Source organism: Equus asinus, chromosome 1 (assembly GCF_041296235.1).
Source record: "Equus asinus isolate D_3611 breed Donkey chromosome 1, EquAss-T2T_v2, whole genome shotgun sequence".
Taxonomy (NCBI): domain Eukaryota; kingdom Metazoa; phylum Chordata; class Mammalia; order Perissodactyla; family Equidae; genus Equus; species Equus asinus.
The window spans coordinates 176,237,091-176,256,813 of NC_091790.1; positions in this window are offsets into that span (position 1 = coordinate 176,237,091).

Consider the following 19,723-nt stretch of genomic DNA (forward strand, 5'->3'; position numbering starts at 1 on the left):
CAGCCATGCATCGCTTAACAACAGGGAATGAGAAAGGCTTTGTTAGGCAATTCTGTCATTATGCAAACATCACAGAGTGTACTTACATGAACCTAGATGGTGTAGCCTTCTACACACCTAGACTAAATGGTACTAATCTTATGGGACCACTGTCATATATGAGGTCCATTGTTGGCTGAAACATCCTCATGCTGCACATGACTATAGTTTACTCGGTGTGTAGATTGTATTATTTAGTCCTGATTTTCCCTTCCTTACTCACTCTTGCCATGGTTTAGTGTGGAAAAAGAAAAATCTACTTCTCCACTAACTTTTGCCTTGGCCAGGTAATTTTTTTGGCCGGTGGAAGGCACACAGAATAGAGTTTGCCAGCAGAGGTGTTCAGAGACATTGTGTGTGTCCGTTCACCACTATGATTTTTCTGTCTCTACTATGAGAACATGTCTCATAGAAGATATGCTCCTTCATCCTGGTTCCCAAAGTGAGGAGACACATGGAGCAATGTTTCACCCAAATTGCATCCTACATCCAAGTTCAGCAAAGTCCAGCAGAGATAAGCCCAGTAGAGCCCTGAAGAGTCACAACAAATTCTTAAGACACTGAAGCAAGATATAAACACAACGTATGGTAAACCTCAGAGTTGTCAGTTGAATGTTATGCATAATTATAACAAAACCAGATGAATACAGAAATTGATACCAGACGTAAAATGCTGCCATAACAAAACCTAAAGTATGCGTCATTGACATTGGAGATACGTGGTGGTCAGCCATTATGCTGTTATTGTAGACAGAAAGTTTTCAACCCATGTATAATACGGGAACAAAATGTCATAAAACTGTAACCTGTAATAACTTGGGGTAGAAATGTCCCTAATGAATTCCTCCATAAGGGCACTGATGTCCCTAGAGCTGAGGTGATGTGTGCTAGTTCTGAGCAGAAACATTAGGAGGCATTACACGCTTCTATTGACCCCTCTGCATTCTCCCTTATGAAAACCTCATGTCCCAGATGAGAGGTGCTCCTTCAGTTTGTGTCCCAGAATGAAGTGATACGTGGAACATTTAATCCTAACATTCAGCCTGTGGCCACTCCCAGTTGAATCTAACAGAGATAATCTTAGCAAATGATGATACAGCTTAGAAGAGAAGCAGCCAAAAATGTATAGATCTATGAGCAATTAACAAATGTTAGTTGCTGTAACCCACTGGGTTTCAAGGTTATTTATTATGCAGCACTATCAAAGCAAAACCTGATGAATTATACTGACACTCTCCTTGGCTTACTTCTACGCCATTTTTAGCATAGTCATCACTTTTACTTTATTTTGACCTTTTTTTCACTGAGAAAGTACATTATTTCCTGGAAATATTTACTCTTATGCAAAAATAATTGTAAATATTTTTTATGGGCAATGCCTTTTAACAAAAATAGACGTATTTGTGAACAGAATGAATTCTGCTTTATACACATCTGCTTTATACACTTCTTTACACACGTTTATAGTTCTTCAATGTTTCTTGGTTGGATCTAAAATTTATGTTAAATTAAAGCATTATCTCAAGTGATCTTCAGTCTGCATTGGGTCTTCTTGAGTGTTCTAACGTATCTTTAAATTTTTAAATAATGTAAAGGATAAATTTACTTTAAATGCTAATTCTTTCCACTCACCGTCTCAAATTTAGAAACCTGACTTTTTTAGATAAAGTCATCATAAATTGAAAATAAAATAATACACAAGAAAAGCTGAAAAACATTATAGCATACAGATTTTTTCTAAACTTAATTAGATGTATTAGAATATTAGATAATTTTAGTAACACCTATTCAATTAGTAATTTACTTGAAATAATCTAAAAAGTAATCTATATTGTAATAGTTTGACTTTTTGTTTCTTTGGCAAACAATTTCATCCTTACCAGTCTTGAAAATCTTTGAGGCTGTCATTTTTGACCACAAGGAATATATTGTATTACACATTGTTTATAAGAGAAGAGATCTACTACACCACTTTGTAAGGAATTGGAGCACTGCCTCATGAAGGCTTGGCCATAGCAGTACACACAAATCTAGAGAAAGACTGAGATTTACCTTCAACTCAAAACTTACCACCGTTATAGAAAATTTTATTACACAAATATATGTGGCAGATATAATCAGATAATTAAATTTTCACTCTTACTGCCAGATATGTTTTAATTTTGTCATTAAAATACCTTGAAAACAAGATATTATGCTTTTTCTTTTCTTTGATAATATTTTTTGAAACATTAATGAAATAACTATTTATAATCCATCTAAACATTCATCTTTTATAATTTTGTATTATATTTTAGAGATTCTTGATATAGATAAGTAAATCTTTGGGTTTTTTTTGCTGAGGAAGATTTGCCCTGAGCTATCATCTGTTGCCAGTCTTCTTCTTTTGCATATGAGCTGCCACCAGAGCATGGCCACTGACAGATGAGTGGTGTAAGTCTGCACCCACAAAACTGAACCCAGGCTGCCGAAGTGAAGTTCGCTACACTTAACCACCATGCCACTGGGGCTGGCCCAATCTTTTTTTTTATAAGTACTATTTTACCTAATAAATGTTTGTGCCTGAGATATCACTTTAGATTCTTGAAAGGAAAAATTAGTTGTTGGTTTGAATCAGTGGTTGAAACAATTTTTTAAAGTAATTTCTACTAAGTTAGCTGGTGTTTGAATTGTATATACTATAATATTCTCATTAAGGGCACACATCTATAATTTACCTAGAGATAATGTTTTAGCAGGCAGTGTTTTAAAGAATTTAAACTAATGAATTACAAAATCATTCACAAAATCAGTCATCTATAAAAGATTCCTTCAATAATTTGCCTAATGTTCAGATTTTAGATTAGTAATTACGGGATTTTAAAAGCTGCTAGAATCAGCCAAATGCCTCAGTATCTTTCCAAACAAAATAAAATACTGTATATTAAATCACATTTTCCATGATGCTTAAAAAGGCAAATTTATTTCAAAAATGAATGTATTAGTAACTAATTCGCAATATTCTGATCTATATTTTAGGCTCCAAAAATAAGTTTGTAATAAGAAGAAAATACAATAGTTTCAGCTCTTTCTTGTAAAGTGAACCCTAAATAACTTCGGTATCCATTTTGAGTAACCTGGTTTTCCTGAAGGTGGTTTCATCCCTGTGTCATCTTTATATTGGGCCAATTTGGTACCTCTTTCACTTATAAAATATTAGATTTAATTCTCAATCTATTACTTATCAATTTTGCAAAGTGAAAGAAATTCATTTTTATGTTATTCCCTCGTTTAAATGTGGGTAATAATATCTCACTCATTTAGTTATTGTGAGTAAAGTTACTTAACACAAAGCAGAGTAGCTAGTATATAAGTATCATATAAATGTTTGTGCATTTCCATTTCACTGGGAGATCCCTGTCTCATCCTTATGTAATCACCACTTAGCACTACCTAGGGAGAGTGGACAGAACAGTCTGATGCTACCTTATACAAAGGAGACCAATATAAATTTGTACACATATAGGTTACAGTTCTCAACATGTAGACAGGCAGCTCTATTCTTAGAGAATTGTATATGGATATGTATGTGTACATGCATGTGTGTGTGTTTATTTATCAACAGATTCATATTATTGTGAAAGAGGGAAAAGGACATGCTTTGTAATAGATAACACATGCTCTGTTAACATTTAACAAATGTTAAAGAAATAATAATACTGTGTAGTTTTTGATTCACCTTTGAAATGGCTTTCCTTCTCAAATGTAAGGGAATCAAATCAGTTTTTAATTTGACCGTAATTAAAACTCAGGCTCTTAAAAAAGCCCATGTATTGGGCTTCAACGATAAAAATAAACACCAATATTTATTCGGCCCTGAATCTTTTCTCTGGGAAGAACTCTGTTGCCCGTTGTTTGCCATGACCATTGGCTATGTGCTCTGGGAACTCCTTATCCACTACTCTCCTTGGCCACATTGAAGTGAATGTTTTGGAGCACGCCGTCCTCGGGATTGTACTGCCTTTTTTTCCTTCTTCTCCCCAAAGTCCCCCGGTACATAGTTGTATATTCTAGTTGTAGATCTTTCTAGTTCTGCTGTGTGGGACGCTGCCTCAGCATGGCTTAATGGCGGGTGCTAGGTCTGTGCCCAGGATCGGAACCAGTGAAATCCTGGGCTGCCAAAGCAGAGCATGCAAAATTAACCACTTGACCACGGGGCTTGCCCTGGTACTGCCTTTAATGCCTACTGCTCATGGAAGACTAGGGGTCTAAATGATTCCAAAAGTCAAGTGTTTTAGTTCAGCCTTATGGTTTCTTTGCTAATAAGATCCCTTCACAAATTTACTAGGCATTGCATTCATCACTAAACTACACCCAAAGTTCTTTCCTAATGATAGGTCTTGAATTTGCATTGTTTTTCTGCCACTTTGCTCCCATGTGCCCCACCTCAACTTAATCTTCAAACCCGAGCACTTTCTCTCTCTCATTCTTTCTCCCCAGCCCCTGCCTTTCTTTCTTACATATTGTTCAACAGATATTTTACCAAAACTTTGGTTAGAACCAGTGGCTTTTCAACCTAGAGGATGCTTTAGCCCTTCATCTCTGACTGCAAACTGGCCAATTTTTTTCATGTATTAACCTATCCCTTACAACATGTTTTTTAAATCCTGCCCATAGAAGCCAACGTACCCTCATGAGGTTTTGCATTTGCTTTCTAGTCTCCTCCCCTGGAGTGACTAACCCAGAAAATACATATTTTTTCTCTATTATCATGGGTGATGATTTAATACATCTTCTGCAGTTGCATTAATAGATTACTATTTTTTAAATCTCTAATATTAGACATTTACCATCCAACTGTTAAGTCAGTGCCACATATTTTTGGGTTTTGCTAAGGCAGAACCCTACTTTAAAAAGTCATACTATTTTAGTTGTGATACTGTTGGTGCAAATAATCCATAATCAATCCATAAATCAAAATTGTGGTGAGTTTATTATGAGCCAGGTCTGAGGACTAGCCTGGGGCCTCCATTCCCCAAGGAAGGAGGGACACCAAAGAAATGGCAGTGTACAGAGTGGTTATAATACCATCGAAGAGGTGTATCACATATGGTTGGAATGACCCTTTTACAATAGTCATGAGATTGCTTTGCTGGCACAGCAATTTGGTGAACACAGAGTGTCAGTGGTCTCAAGGTGAGCGGTCACAGGGTGAGTGGATCAGGCCAGCCATCGATCCTTAGTTTTGGGAGAGATGCTTATCTTTAAGGAAATGCTGATGTGAGGGAAGTTACATCCTTATCTTTAAGGGCATTGTTCTTGTCTTTGGGACATAGTAAAGCAGATGTACAATGCATGCTCAATGGCCACGTCAGGCCCTTTTGGAAAAATAAGTTCAGGCTAAATTAGTTTTACACCAGATGGCTTCCTCATATACTCCAGTACATCCTTTGCTTGTCATTTATTTGTCAATACCAACTAACTTTCTATATTAGTTAGGAACCATATTTAATAATGAGAAAGAAAAACTATTCATCAAATAGCCTCCATCCTAGTATTTCAATGAAGTAAAACAAGAAATGTTCAAGAAACCGATTACTTTACGGTAAATAAGTAGAAAATACAAAATATGAAAGGTAGCTTGAGAAGTAATGGAAATGAAACTCAATAATAAAGGCGACATCCCATTAAAAAAAGAGAGAAAGAAATAAAAGATCACTCCTCTCTTTGAAAATATCTCCATTGCATTTTTTTTTAATTGTGAATCGGGGATTATGCTTACATAAATAAATCTTCCTCTAGATATCAAGGAGACAAAAAAAGAAAGCTTTCAAATGGAACAAAGAAATTTTTTTCTTCCTGTTAAGCCAATATCTTCATACAATCTTGACTTTTTAGATGAATAATAAATAACAAAGAAGTGTTTAGAAATGGCTAGTGACACTATTCTTTCTGAATCAAATAAGAATGAAAACATTAGCTATAGAGTAGAAGTGGTGTCTACAACGAAGGGATAAATTAAAGGCACCCAAGGCATTATTCAAAGGGGGAGAGAGAGGTGAGTTTGAGTGAGGGTTTCCTAACTATAAACAGAGGGGAAAAAGGAAATTACTTTGTTAAAGAAATGAGCTTCAAGAAATTGATTTTTACTAATGATAATAAATAGGAATGTTCTCAGGAAAGCAAGTTCAAAAGGTAAATGAGTCCAGGAAATCACAGTGCCACTTTCAGAAATAATTCCAGCTGTATTTCCTAAATGTTTATAGAGAAAAAGAAAAAGAACGAAAATAAGCCATTTAAACTCAGAGCTCCATCATAATGTGAAATTTAAATTTGCTAACACTGAAAATAGGAAAACAATCCAAACAAAGGTAATTTGAAGATGTATTATTCTAGAATATAAAATAGAGAAACGTCCTTTAAGACATATTTTGTGTTTGTAAAAAGATAAAATAAAACATCAATATTTTATTTGAAGGTAGATGGACTAGATTATACTAATTATAGCAATTAAGTTATATAATTCTTTTTATATTTTAATTACATTTTGTCTGTTTTTCCATTGGTAACAATAATACATGCAATATGGAAAAACAAACCTTTCCTTCACCCAGCCCCTGGCTTCTCAGTAACCTCCCGGAGACACAACCACTGTTGTCAGTCTTTGGGAGAGTTTACAAAAGTAGCCTTAAAAATATTTTAGGTATATGTATGCAGAAATGCATAAACATTTATACACATATATACCATATAGCCCACTATACACAATATTCTGTATATTAATTAATTACCAATATATCTTGAAATTTTTGTACAAATATGTATGTAGCTTTGTTACCAAAACCAAAGTGGGTTCCCTCCTGGCAAGTGAAACCAGTCTCTCACCAGAAGTAGTCTCACAAAGTAAGGTATATTTTCAGCAACTAGGAGACCTTGAGGAATCATTTCCAGAATCATGGTGTCCCTGAACAAAGGGAAACAGGGACATTTATTTCAGATGAAGAATGAATATTCAAAAAGGAGAGGCGTGTACTCGCTTGTGCAGGCTCAGTTGGAAAGCATGCTTCCACATACACTGCAGGTTACCATAATGAGGCCTAAGCTCCTCCTGGAGAGATCTTAGCATTGAAAATAAGGCAAAGGCCTTAGGCATAGCTCTTGTGGTGGGGCTTGGTCTGGTGCAGGGTAGTTGGTGATTGCATCTCCTAAACATAATAAAAGGAAAAAACCAATCTGAAACAACAGTTAAATGCTTCCAAACCCACCCTTGAGTTCCTTTGGACAACTAATTGGGGACAGTTTCTGGATTCTTTTTAACAGCTGCATATGTAGGCATATATGTGCACACCTGTGTTTAGCTGTACCATAGTTAGACGTTGTCAAATTTTATAGTAATACAAATCAAATAATACAACTGCTATGTCAGAACATAGGTGAAATCTTAATTTTGATAAATATTTCTAACTGTGCATTACAGTTGAACTCCAAAACATCAAAGTGTGACAATATCTATTATCCCAATCTAACCCACTCTAAGGGTGTGTTATAAAAATTTGATTGTGGCTAACTGTGAAAAATGGCATCTCATATTTTTAATATTTTTTTTATTATGAATGAGATCAAACATTTTATACATTTGAAAGCTATTTTATGCATTTGAAAAAGTATTGACTTTTTTTTTTTTGGCACCTGAGCTAACAACTGTTGCCAATCTTCTTTTTTTTCTGCTTTTTCTCCCCAAATCCCCCCAATACATAGTTGTATATTTTAGTTGTGGGTCCCTCTAGTTGTGGCATGTGGGAGGCCGCCTCAACGTGGCCTGATAAGCAGTGCCATGTCCACGCCCAGGATCGGAACCAGAGAAACCCTGGGCAGCCGAAGTTGAGTGCACAAACTTAACCACTCAGCCACAGGGCCAGCCCCTGTTTTGACTTTTAATTGAATCATCTGTTCATACCCTTTGTGCTTTTGTATTGTGTTAACGGATATGTCCTGTTGACTTTTCAAACGTATTTAACAATTAGAGAATTTAGCCCTTTTTATGTGATATGAATTGCAAATATATTCCCATTTTTCTACTTATCATTTTTATGTATTTTTTCTTCATGTACATATTTTAAATGTGTTTGGAGTAATCAGTTTTATTTTATGATATCTAGGTAATAAACATACTGTGTCAGACTTATTCACTCCAATATTATTATAAAACTTTTCCATATTTTTTGTTTTTATGATTTAATTTTTCAAGCTTAAAGTTTAGATTCATTCAGAAATTTGAGATGTATAAGGTCATAGAAGTAGACCGAACTTGGCTTTTTTATAATGACAATCCTGTTGTCCCAAAAACATTCACTGAATAATTTTTTCTACTGATACAATACTTAAATTCAAAAGCGTAGTTTTTTTCCCCTAGACTTTCTGTTCTATTTATTGACCAATAAAACACTTTCTAACATATTAAAATTTCATTATCTATTTTATATTGAACTTTGATAAGCCCACATAACTTTTCTTCTTTTTTTGAAGTTTATTTGTTCGCTTGACTTTTTTGTATACTATTTTTTTGTTTCTAAATCCAAAAAATTCTTTCTGTTATTTTATTCAACTATAGAAAATTTGTGTATAAACTTAGTAAATTCTTTAGGATGTTGAGTAGTCCTATCAAGAAACATGGCATGTTTTTCTATTTGTTTACATAATTTGTGTCCCTCCATGGCATTTTTTGTCTTTTTCATTTCATTTGGTTTTTGTAGTTGAGATGATTGTAGATTTACATGCAACTGTAAAAATGCATTTTTTTACCAGTTGATATTATAATATAATTTTTCTTCTTTAGCCTATTGATGTAGTAGATTACATTCATTGCTTTCTGAATATTAAACCCACCTTCCATACCTAGAATAATTCCCACTCAGTTGTAGACTATAACTCTTCAGTATATTGTTGGATTTTATTTGCCAATATTTTGTTGAGAGTTTCTGCATTTATACAAAAGACAGATATTGATGAGTAGTTCTTGTTTTTTGTAAAGAATTTATCTGCTTTTGGTATTCATTATTGAATCAAATTATTTAATAGATGTAGGTCTATTCATATCATTGATCACTCCTTGTGTGAGTTTTGGTAGTTTGTACTTTTCAATTAATTGTTCTCTTTCATCTAAGTTACGAAATTTGTAGGAATGGAACTTTCTGTATTATTCCATTATAGTAATCCTTTTAAGGTCATTGGGATCAGAGAGATGACTCTCTCATTTCTGATATTAGTCATTTGTGTCTCCCTTCCTTTTTTCTTGGTTAGACCTGCTGTGAGTTTTTCAATTTTATTAATCTTTTCAAAACACTAGATTTTTGGTTTTGTTGGTTTTCTCCACTGTTTTCTTGTTTGCAATTTCATGTATTACTTCTGTAATTTTTATTATGTCTTTCTTTCTTCCAGCTTGCTTTAAACTTAAAATTGTTCTTATTGTTTTAATTTTCTAAGATGGAAGCTTAGGTTATTGATTTTGGATTTTTCTTCTTTTCTCATACATGCATTCAGTGATATAAATTTCTTTCTAAGCATGGCTTTTGCTGCATCCCACAAATGTTTATGAGTTTTATTTGCATTTTCATTACATTCAAAATATTTTTTATTTCTCTTGAGAATTTTTTATGGTCATCATACTATATGAGAAGTGTGTTGTTTAATGTTCAAGTATTTTGGGATTTTTCAGCTGTCTTTGTGTTATTGATTTCTAGTTGAAATCTAATGTGTTCTGGGCAACATGCTTTGTATGATTTCTATTCTTTTAAATTCATTAAGCTATGTCTTATGGTACAGAATGTGGTCTATCATGGTGAATGCTCCGTTTGAACTTGAGAATAGTGTACACTTCACTGTTGTGAACTTTCTGTAAGCGTCACGTTCAGATGGCAGGAATTTTCCGTAGGAGTGAGCTCCTTATTCTAGGCTTCCGTCTAGTCAAGCAAGACCAGCAATCGTATGGCTGCTCACCTTGTGGTCTCTGTCATCACCCCGTCTCCTTACCTCACTGAGAGAATGATTCCTTCAGAATTCCTTGTCCGTGTAAATCCTCAGTAGTCATCTCATTTACTTACCTTTACGATCTTTGGAAATCAAATGGAATCATCCTAGACCATGTACTGATATATCTATTGTTTCAAATAAGATATGATAGGTTTTTCAGACAAGGCACATGCTCTGCTCTTTGGAATATGGCAGATCCTGTTGGTTCTTACAGGACCCTCTGACATCCACAATGATAAGTAGGTCAATATACTGTAGTTAGTCAGAGAGATATTTCAAAGAGTTTTGTCAGGCAGGGCCACTTGCTTACATGAGAATTGCTTGCCATTACTTTAATAAGAGTAATTTTATAAGAAGAATTCTAAGGTAAAAGTACTTTAAAAAATTCTATTTTTAATAACTAGGGTAACTATATGCTAAATATATAAAATAAAAGTTTGGTAAAATGTGTTGATAAACTGCAGGGGGCAGAATAAGTAATTAGAAAAAGAATTTATTCAAAATTAAGTAAATTTATTATAATATGCTAATTATAAAACCAACGTTTGAAATCACCCACTGTATGTTTTGTATGAAATGTTTATTATAATGAATGCAATTTAAAAGAAATAGAGACACTGATGAGGTAATGGAGCTTAAATCAGCTCAGTATTCTTTCTCTTAAGCAAATGTGCTCAACAATCATTCACAATATGCATATCAACCTCTTATAAACCAAACTGTGATAGAAAACTATAAATGTGCTAGAAATTCAAGCAGTTGGTTGAAAAAAAAAAAAAAGGATCTCTTTAACATTTATATAATCTTTGGGTGCAGAAGTGTATATTGTTTTAAACGAATGTTATTTACTTAATAATCTATAAGAAGTCATCTGACTCCTCCATAGATTTTATTTTATGCCGAAGCCTGAGTCTTTCCAGTGAAATATTAAACCTTTAGGTTATAAAACTTACAAATGAGCCATTGCTGTCTATTAGGTGAGTACAGGTACTATGCATGGGCCATCTCTTGGTTAAAATGGCTTATAATATTTCAAAGATAAAAATATCAAGCCTGTTTTTCAATGATTTACTATAAAAGATGCCATAAAAATGAAATGCATATGTTTTTCAAGAAAAATAAAAAAACACTTGTGAGATATTTGGAAAAATTTAATTTCTAAACATTTTTTAAAGTATTATATTTCAAAAGTATTCTGCAGCTATAAATTTTTAGAGAAATATATTTTTATAGATTATTCAAATGCTATTCTAATTTATTCCCAGTCATGTGGGAACAAAACTGGAGGAATTATCCTAAATTATACCTAATGCTGCAAGAACAGGACCAGAGATGCAGATGGAAAACTAGCAACGTTGTGAAGAGGAGAAAGCACAGAAATGAGAGCTCAGAGATCTGTTTCGTAATCTGAGCTCTGAGACTAACTAGCTTTCTTATCCTGACAAGCCATCTTACTTAGTGTGTCTTCAAACTTATCTCTAAAACAAGGAACTTAGAGTGTAATTTCTAAGACAGTCTCTGGGTTAAATTAAGTTCTCAATTATAAGTGCCTTATTTTTAAAAAATTGAATTTCAAATTCAAATGCAGTTTTTAATAAAACAAAATAAATATCTGGGTGCTTAAAATATCTAAGTCTACCAGCAGAGTTTCAAACTAGGAAAGACCTCTAAATAAATAGTGAAGAGAAGACATCAAAACAAGTATAAATTTCTAGGCAATTAAGAAAGTTTAAGTTTGTTCACCAAAATTGAGGTTAACATTGAGTTTGAAAAGTGGAACAGTTACATAATTTCTAATTGCTTTTGTTAAACGAATGTGGTATTCTGAATTCGATCCTGGAACAAAAAAAAGACCTAGGTAAAAACTAAGAAAATGTTAATGTAAGTATGAATTTTAGTTAATAATAGTGCATCTATATTGTTTCACTAATTATGATAAATATACCTTATGTAAGATAATAATAGAGGAAATGGCATGGAACATATGGAAACTACTATCTTCACAACTTTTCTGTAAACCTAAATATATTCTAAAATTAATATTTTCTGGATTAAAATTTTTCATGTTAGCCTAGGTAATTTATCAGTTTTATTGAAATTTGCAAAGAACTAGCTTTTGGTTTGTTAATTTTTTCTATTTTCTTGTTTTAAATTTCATTAATTTCTATTCTAATTTTTATTGTTTCTTTTCTTCTGTCTGCTGAATCTTAAATTATTCTTATTTCTCTGGTTTCCTAAAGAGAAAGCTTAGATTATTGATTTTAGACCATCCTTCTTTTTCAGTATATTCATTTCATGCTGTAAATTTTAACCGTAGGCTCTTGCCGCATCCTACAGATTTTTACACATTGTATTGTTACATTCACTTACTTCAAAATATTTTAAATTCTATTGTGACTTTTTCTCTGACATATATTATTAGTAGTATTTTAGTTAATTCCCAATTATTTGGAGATTCCCAATTATTTCCAGTTATCTCTCTGTTTTTGTGCTTTAGTTTAATTCCATTTTGTTCTGAGAACATAATTTGTGTAATTCCTATTTTTGAATTTAAAAGTATGTTAAAGTATGTTTTATGGCCACAAAAGTGGTAAATCTTGGTGAACATTCCATGTGAACTTGAGAATAATGTGAATATTGTATATTCTGCTGTTGTTGGGTAGAACACACTATAAATGTCACTTTTTTTTCAGTTTTTATTTTAGATAGAAACATTCATTTATTGCTTTGTTTCAAATTCTGTGTAGATTACATCATGTTCACCACCCAAAAACAAATTATAGTCCATCCCCTCACATGTGAACCTAATCACCCCTTTTGCCCTCCCCACCTCTTCCCCTATGGTAACCACTAATCCAATCTCCATTGCTATGTGTTTGTTTGTCATTGTTTTTATCTTCTGTTTATGATTGAGGTCATACGATATTTGACTTTCTCCCTCTGACCAATTTCACTCAGCACGATTCACCTCACTCCCATCAGAATGGCTATAATTAACAAGACAGGAAGCAACAAGTGTTGGAGAGGATGTGGAGAGAAGGGAACCCTTGTTCACTGCTGGTGGGAGTGCAGATTGGTGCAGCCACTATGGAAAGCAGTATGGAGTATGCTCAGAAAATTAAGAATAGATCTACCATATGATCCAGCTATCCCACTGCTGGGTATTTATCCAAAGACCTTGAAAATGCAAAGGCATAAAGATACATGCACCCCTATGTTCATTGCAGCATTATTCACAACAGCCAAGACTTGGAAGCAGCCTAGATGCCCATGAAGGGGCGAACGGATAAAGAAGATGTGATATTTATACACAGTGGAATACTACTCAGCCGTAAGAAATGATGAAATCCTAGGGCCAGCCCAGTGGCACAGCAGTTGTGTGCGCACATTCCACTTCGGCAGCCCAGGGTTCGCTGGTTCAGATCCAGGGTGCGGACATGGCACTGCTTGGCAAGCCATGCTGTGGTAGGCATCCCACATATATATTAGAGGAAGATGGGCACGATTTAGCTCAGGGGCAGTCTGCCTCAGCAGAAAGAGGAGGATTGGCAGCAGTTAGCTCAGGGCTAATCTTCCTCAAAAAAAAAAAAAAAAAGAAAAGAAAAGAAAAAAAGAGGTATTAAAAAAAAGGAAAGAAATGATGAAATCCGGCCATATGTGACAACATGGATGGTCCTTGAGGGTATTATAAATGTCACTTTGAACAAGTATATTTATATTGCTGTTCAGGTCAACTATGTCCTACTGATTTTCTTTCTGTTTGACCTGTCAGTTACTGAATGAAAAATGCTGAAGCCTCCAAGTAAAATAATAGATTTGTCTATTTTCCTTTTAGTTTTACCAGTTTTTTCCTCATGTGTTTTGATGCTCTACTGTTGGAGTCATATATATTTTGGATTTTTAATTTCTTGGAGGCTTGAAACATTTATCATTATTTTTTATTCGTATTTTTCTGAGGAAGATTAGCCCTGAGCAAACATCTGCTGCCAGTCCTCCTCTTTTTGCTGAGGCAGACTGGCCCTGAGCTAAATCGTGCCCATCTTCCTCTATTTTATATATGAAACACCTGCCACAGCATGGCTTGACAAGTGGTGTGTAGGTCTGCACCTGGGATCCAAACCAGCAAACCGCAGCCAGCTGAAGTGGAATGTGCAAACTTAACCACTGTGCCACCAGGCTGGCCCGATTTAGCATTATTTAAGACATCTCTTTATCCTCAATAGTATTCCTTCTTCATAAGTCTGCTTTGGAGTTAATATAGCTAATTCCTATTTACTTTGATTAGTGTTAGCATAATATATTTTTCTCCATCCCTTTGCTGTCCTTATATGTGTTCCCTTGTATTTAAAATGAGTTACTTTTAGACAACATAAAGTTGGATATTGGTGTTTTTTACAATCAATTCTGACAATCTCTGTCTTTTAATTGGTGTATTTATACCATTTATATTTAAAGTAATTATTGATATAGTTGGATAAATGTATACCATATCCGTAACTGTTTTCAATATGTTGCATTTGCTCTTTGTTTCATTTTCTACTGTTTGTCTGATTTTTCTGTTTTGTTATTGGTGAGCATCTTATAAGATTGTCTCTTAAGAGAGACACAGTCAACTGCACTGTTTTTTAAAAAATTTCAGTGGTTGCTCCAGAGTTTTCAATACACATTTTTAACTATTCTAAGTCCACCTTCAAATAACATTACACCACTTTACAGGTAGTATAGATACTTAAAACAGAAAATTCCCAATTCTTTCTTCTCATTCCTGTAACATCACAGTTATTCATTGCACTTATCTATATGATATGATCCCTAAAACATTGTTATTATTATTAAAGTAAGCAGGTACCTTTAAGATGAATTAATAATAAAAAATAAAATATTTTATTTTACCTTCATTTACTACTTTGTTTTCTTTCTCTTTATATTGATCCAAGTTTCTGACCTATATCCTTCTCTTTCTGCCTTTAGAACATCTTCTAAGATTTTTAGGGCAAGTCTGGTTAGGAAAGAATTCCCTCAGTTTTTGTTTGTATGAGAAAAATCTTTTTTCCTCCTTTACTTTGGAAGGATAGTTTCGATAGATATTGACATTTATCAAAAGTTTAAACATACCTATAACTAAATATACTTAAATATTTCATTCCGTTCTATTTTTCCTTCCATGGTTTCTGGTGAGAAGTACACTGTAATCTTACAGTTGTTCATCAATACATAAGTTGATTTTTTCCTTTGGCTTGTTTTAAGATTTCTCTTTGTTTTTGTCTGCAGTTTGAATATATGCTTAGCTGTAGTGAATGTTTTTTGGTTTTGTGTTTTGTTTGTTATTGCTTGTTTGTGTTGTTATTAGTATTTATTCTGTTTAGTGTAGTCTCAGCTTCCTGGTTCTGTGGTTTTGGTGTCTGTCATCAATTTTGGAAACTTCTCAACCATTATGACTTCAAACTTTTCTTCTAATCCTTTCTATTTTCTCCTCTGGTGTTCATTATACATATTTTACACTTTTGGAATTGTCTCAAAGTTCTTGGATTTTCTGTTCTACTTTTCTCATTCTTTTTTCTCTTTGTCTTTCACTTTGGTGTGTTAGTAAGCTGTGAGGAGGGGGGGCATTCTCTAATCTTTCAGTTAAACCTCACTATTTCAGTGGCCTCTTTTTCAGAGCTGTGACCTTCACATGTGTTTCTCCAGTGGTATAGCTTTTTTCTCCCTCTGCCACCTATTTCCTTCTCTAGCTACAGTGTTCCAGAGCCCTGTTGACTCCGTTTTTCTCCCCTCTTTAGTTAAAACAGGAAGGCGGTATGGGGCTGAGATTAGGCTCCGAACTGTGCTCTGCTAAGGTCTCTTACCCTGGAGAGTATGCCTGTAATATGGTGAAGGCTCTGGACATATTGCATGCTGATTACTCTTCCCTTCTCCCTGCCACAGCCATGAGGGCATCTTTCTTGGGTCCTCACTGTGAGAAACTAGTGGAATTCCTGGAGGGAAATTCCACAAAAGTATTAGAGTCTCCCAAGACTGTGGTCCCGAGGACCTTCTCACACGCACACTAGTCCACATTCACAATCCATGAACATTCCCCCGTAAGTGTTCCTACCAGTTTATGGCTCCAGTGCCACCTACTCAGGTAAGCAGCTCTCAGTGCTAGAGCTCTCTGGATTCACCAGTTTCTACAGATTTGGGGCTCTGCAACCTCAGTTTTCTGTGTCCTAGAAATCATTGACTTTCAGTTTTTCTAGCTTTGTCTTGTTGTAAGGATGATGTGATGATTTCCAAGCTCTTTACATGTAAGAAATGAAACTCAAAGGGCGGGCCCTGTGGCTGAGTGGTTAAGTTTCTGTGCTCTGCTTCGGTGGCCTGGAGTTTGCTGTTTCAGATCCTGGGCTTGGACCTGCACACTAATTGTCAAGCCATGCTGTAGTGGCATCCCACATAGAATAACTAGAATGACCTACAACTAGGATATACAACTATGTACTGGGACTTTGGGGAGAAGACGAAAAAAAAGAAATGAAACTCAAAGTGTAATTAAGTGCTTTTAAGCATAAAATTTTTAACTAGTGGTTCCCAAATATCTTGTCTCTCTCTCTCTCTCTCTTTTTAAATCAGAATGGCTGTTTAAGTACCATTTAGGAAGCTTCTTAGAAAAACAGATCTCTAGAGATTTTCTTTCAGAAATGTTGTGATCTAGACACCAGTATTGTTAAAAGCTACCCTGGGTGATTCTTTTGTACAACCTGGTTTTAGAAACTAATGTTCTAGAAAATAAAGGTTATTTTTGGCTAGACCTATCAATTTGTTATCCTCTATTTTTCACCTCTTTTAATGTCTAACATACAGCTTAACTTATTTCAAAGTGGTTAGTACTATGATCTTAAATATCTATTTTCCATATTCCTTCAAGAATTTGGTCCCACAGAATACTTTAATCAAATTTTGGTTATCATCAATCCGTCTTAAGCCAAAGATAGCATATTGGATCACATTTGACTCGAATCAAGGTATCTATTAAAATTGTAGAAAGACCTTCAAAGATGATATATGGAAGTACTAATCAGTTCCCTTAAAATGATAGAAGCAGTCCATTCAAATCATTGGCAGGAAGGGAATACCCAAAGACACATTTAAAATTCTATAACAGAAAATGGCTAAAATTAATTAGGAAGATAGACTCAGGGGGTTGGAAAATTTGATATGTAAAGTTAAGTTGGGGACCAACCTTAAGATTCTATTAATATCAAAATTACTTCAGATCCCAGAACACACTTAACTATCTCTATATAATGCAAAGCCAAACACCCATAAATAGACTCTTGGAGTATTTGATGAAATGAACTTCTTATCTCGACAGAGTCTCATAATTTTGATATAAATTTTGTTTATTATTATAAGCAGTATGTGTATGTGGGTGTAATTATGTGTTGATATATGTATTTTTCCTTCAAATTAAAAAGATAGAAGATTTTGGGGGACAAAGAGAAAGAAAGAAATGAGAGAGAACTAGAAAGCTATGTATGTGAAAAGTCTAGATTTTTATTTTTCTCCCAGGTAAAGCTTAGTGGAAGAGATAAACCTGGAGGGTGCTGTTACTGCTTTGAGCTCTGAGGTTCTTAGTCCTGCAGAGAATGGTATCATCCCCAAGCTTTGACATGGATAAGGGAAATTTTTTAAGCAAGCTTCTGTACTATTAAAGTATTAATATTCTGAGTTTCATAAGTTTGAACAACAGATGGCACTGGGCCAAAATCTATGAAAAATCTTAGCAACCCTGGAGAATCCATGATAATAATAATTTCTTAGATCCAAATATGTTAAAGACATAATGGTGGTAGCCTTGACTAAACATTTAGAGACTCTTGCCCTATACAGAGTTCCTAAAACAAAAGCAGAGTGAACTGCTGTTGACACATTGAGCCCCCTCCTAGCCAGTATTCCTCAAATTAAACAGGGTACAACACAAAGTGTCAAAAAGAGCAAGATAACACAGTAATTTCTCTTTTTCCCACTTTTCCAAATTTCAGTAAAAATTTTTAAGTTTCTCAAACGCTTGACAAACTTGAATTCATTCCTCATCAATCTTTGATTTCTGTGCTCCTCCCCCACCAACATACACACAAATAAATGCATTTTGCCATTGGGGGAGGGAGGGGAGAGGAAACAAATTGTAGTGAAGCATACACAAAACTTAGGGTTGTAAACTAACGTAACTACATTGAGAAGATGCTTCACTGGTCCCACAGGGTGAGTACAAGCTCATTTAAAGTCAGCTTAGCTAGCAAGTTGTCTTCATGGTATATAATAAGATTTCCAGTACCCTGGATAAGAATAAGTAGCTAAAACTTAAATCGTAGCACATGACACTTCAAAAGGTTTTTTATCTCACCTAATTTAAGATTCATAACTAAAGCCAGGCTATGATTTTATTCTGACATTTCATCTGCTTAGCATAAGGAAGAGTCATCATGACCTCAGAATCTGAGCCAGCCACAGACTTTCAGCAATCTAATTTTATACTCAGTGGGCTGGAATACTTTTCATCATTCTGGAAGTGTTCTGGTTCATCTAGGAAACACTGGTTCTTATATTTTATCTTAAATGGATAATGGAGTAGTAGTGATCATGCAGATTAAGATTAAGTTCATTTAATGGTTTTAAAATGTAGATTTAAAGAATCTTGTTAATGGGAATAACCCTCTTTATGTATTTTTCCAGATGCTTAGTAACAACTGTTCTCTGGTGAAATTTATCCTGAGATATTTGCTTCTTGAAGATTTCCTGATTAAGTGAATCAGAAGTACTTAGAATGCAATTTGTACTGCTCTCAGTTCCAGATTGATCTGTAACACAGATTGAATTAGAGTTAACTGCTAAACATTTTCATTTACATGCTTTCTTTTTCAAATTCTTGTGTACTTAATATTTTTCGCATCCATAGCTTTGTTTTAATCTGATGCAATTCTGTTCAGCATATATAAAACTGGTGACATAAGAATGATCCATAACTTTTTAAAAGAATAGTGTATCAAGATTCTGGCCCTTCTGCAAAAGATGAATAATACATTTTTGAATGGAGTCATTAATCCTACTACACTCTAGATACAAATTGGGGCCGATTCATGATTAACTAAAGCATCAGCATACTTTGAACGAAGACTTTGGGTAGGAGATGAAAATAATAAAGATTTTAGTCTGTGAATTGGGTGCATGCAGGTAAGATTTTTAAGGAAAAGCGAACTAGGAGAAATGCTTGATTAGGTGAAAATGCTTCTAACAATGACATAGATCCTAGAGTCCTTTTTAAAATATTCTTTAAACTCCACACCACAAATCTCCAAAGAGTGGAATACTACCGCTGAAGCAGAAATTCAAGGAAGGGAACCAATTATTTGCTCCTTTCCCCCTCCCATTAGCCCCAGAAATATCTCCAAATAACTAAAAGATTCTGGGTAGCAGAATTGAAAAATTAGTATTCAGTTTTTTCAAATTCCTATAAGTTTATCTGCAAGTTTTTTTAAATTCTTTTTTTAATATCATGCCTCTCAGCCACACTTTTAGAAGTGTCTTTTAAATATGATGAGGTCAAAGAAAGTTATGACATTTATTAATAATGTTTAAAAGGTCAAAACCATAGAGCATGTGAAGCATGAAATAAAATAGCATTCTACGGATAGACGTATTA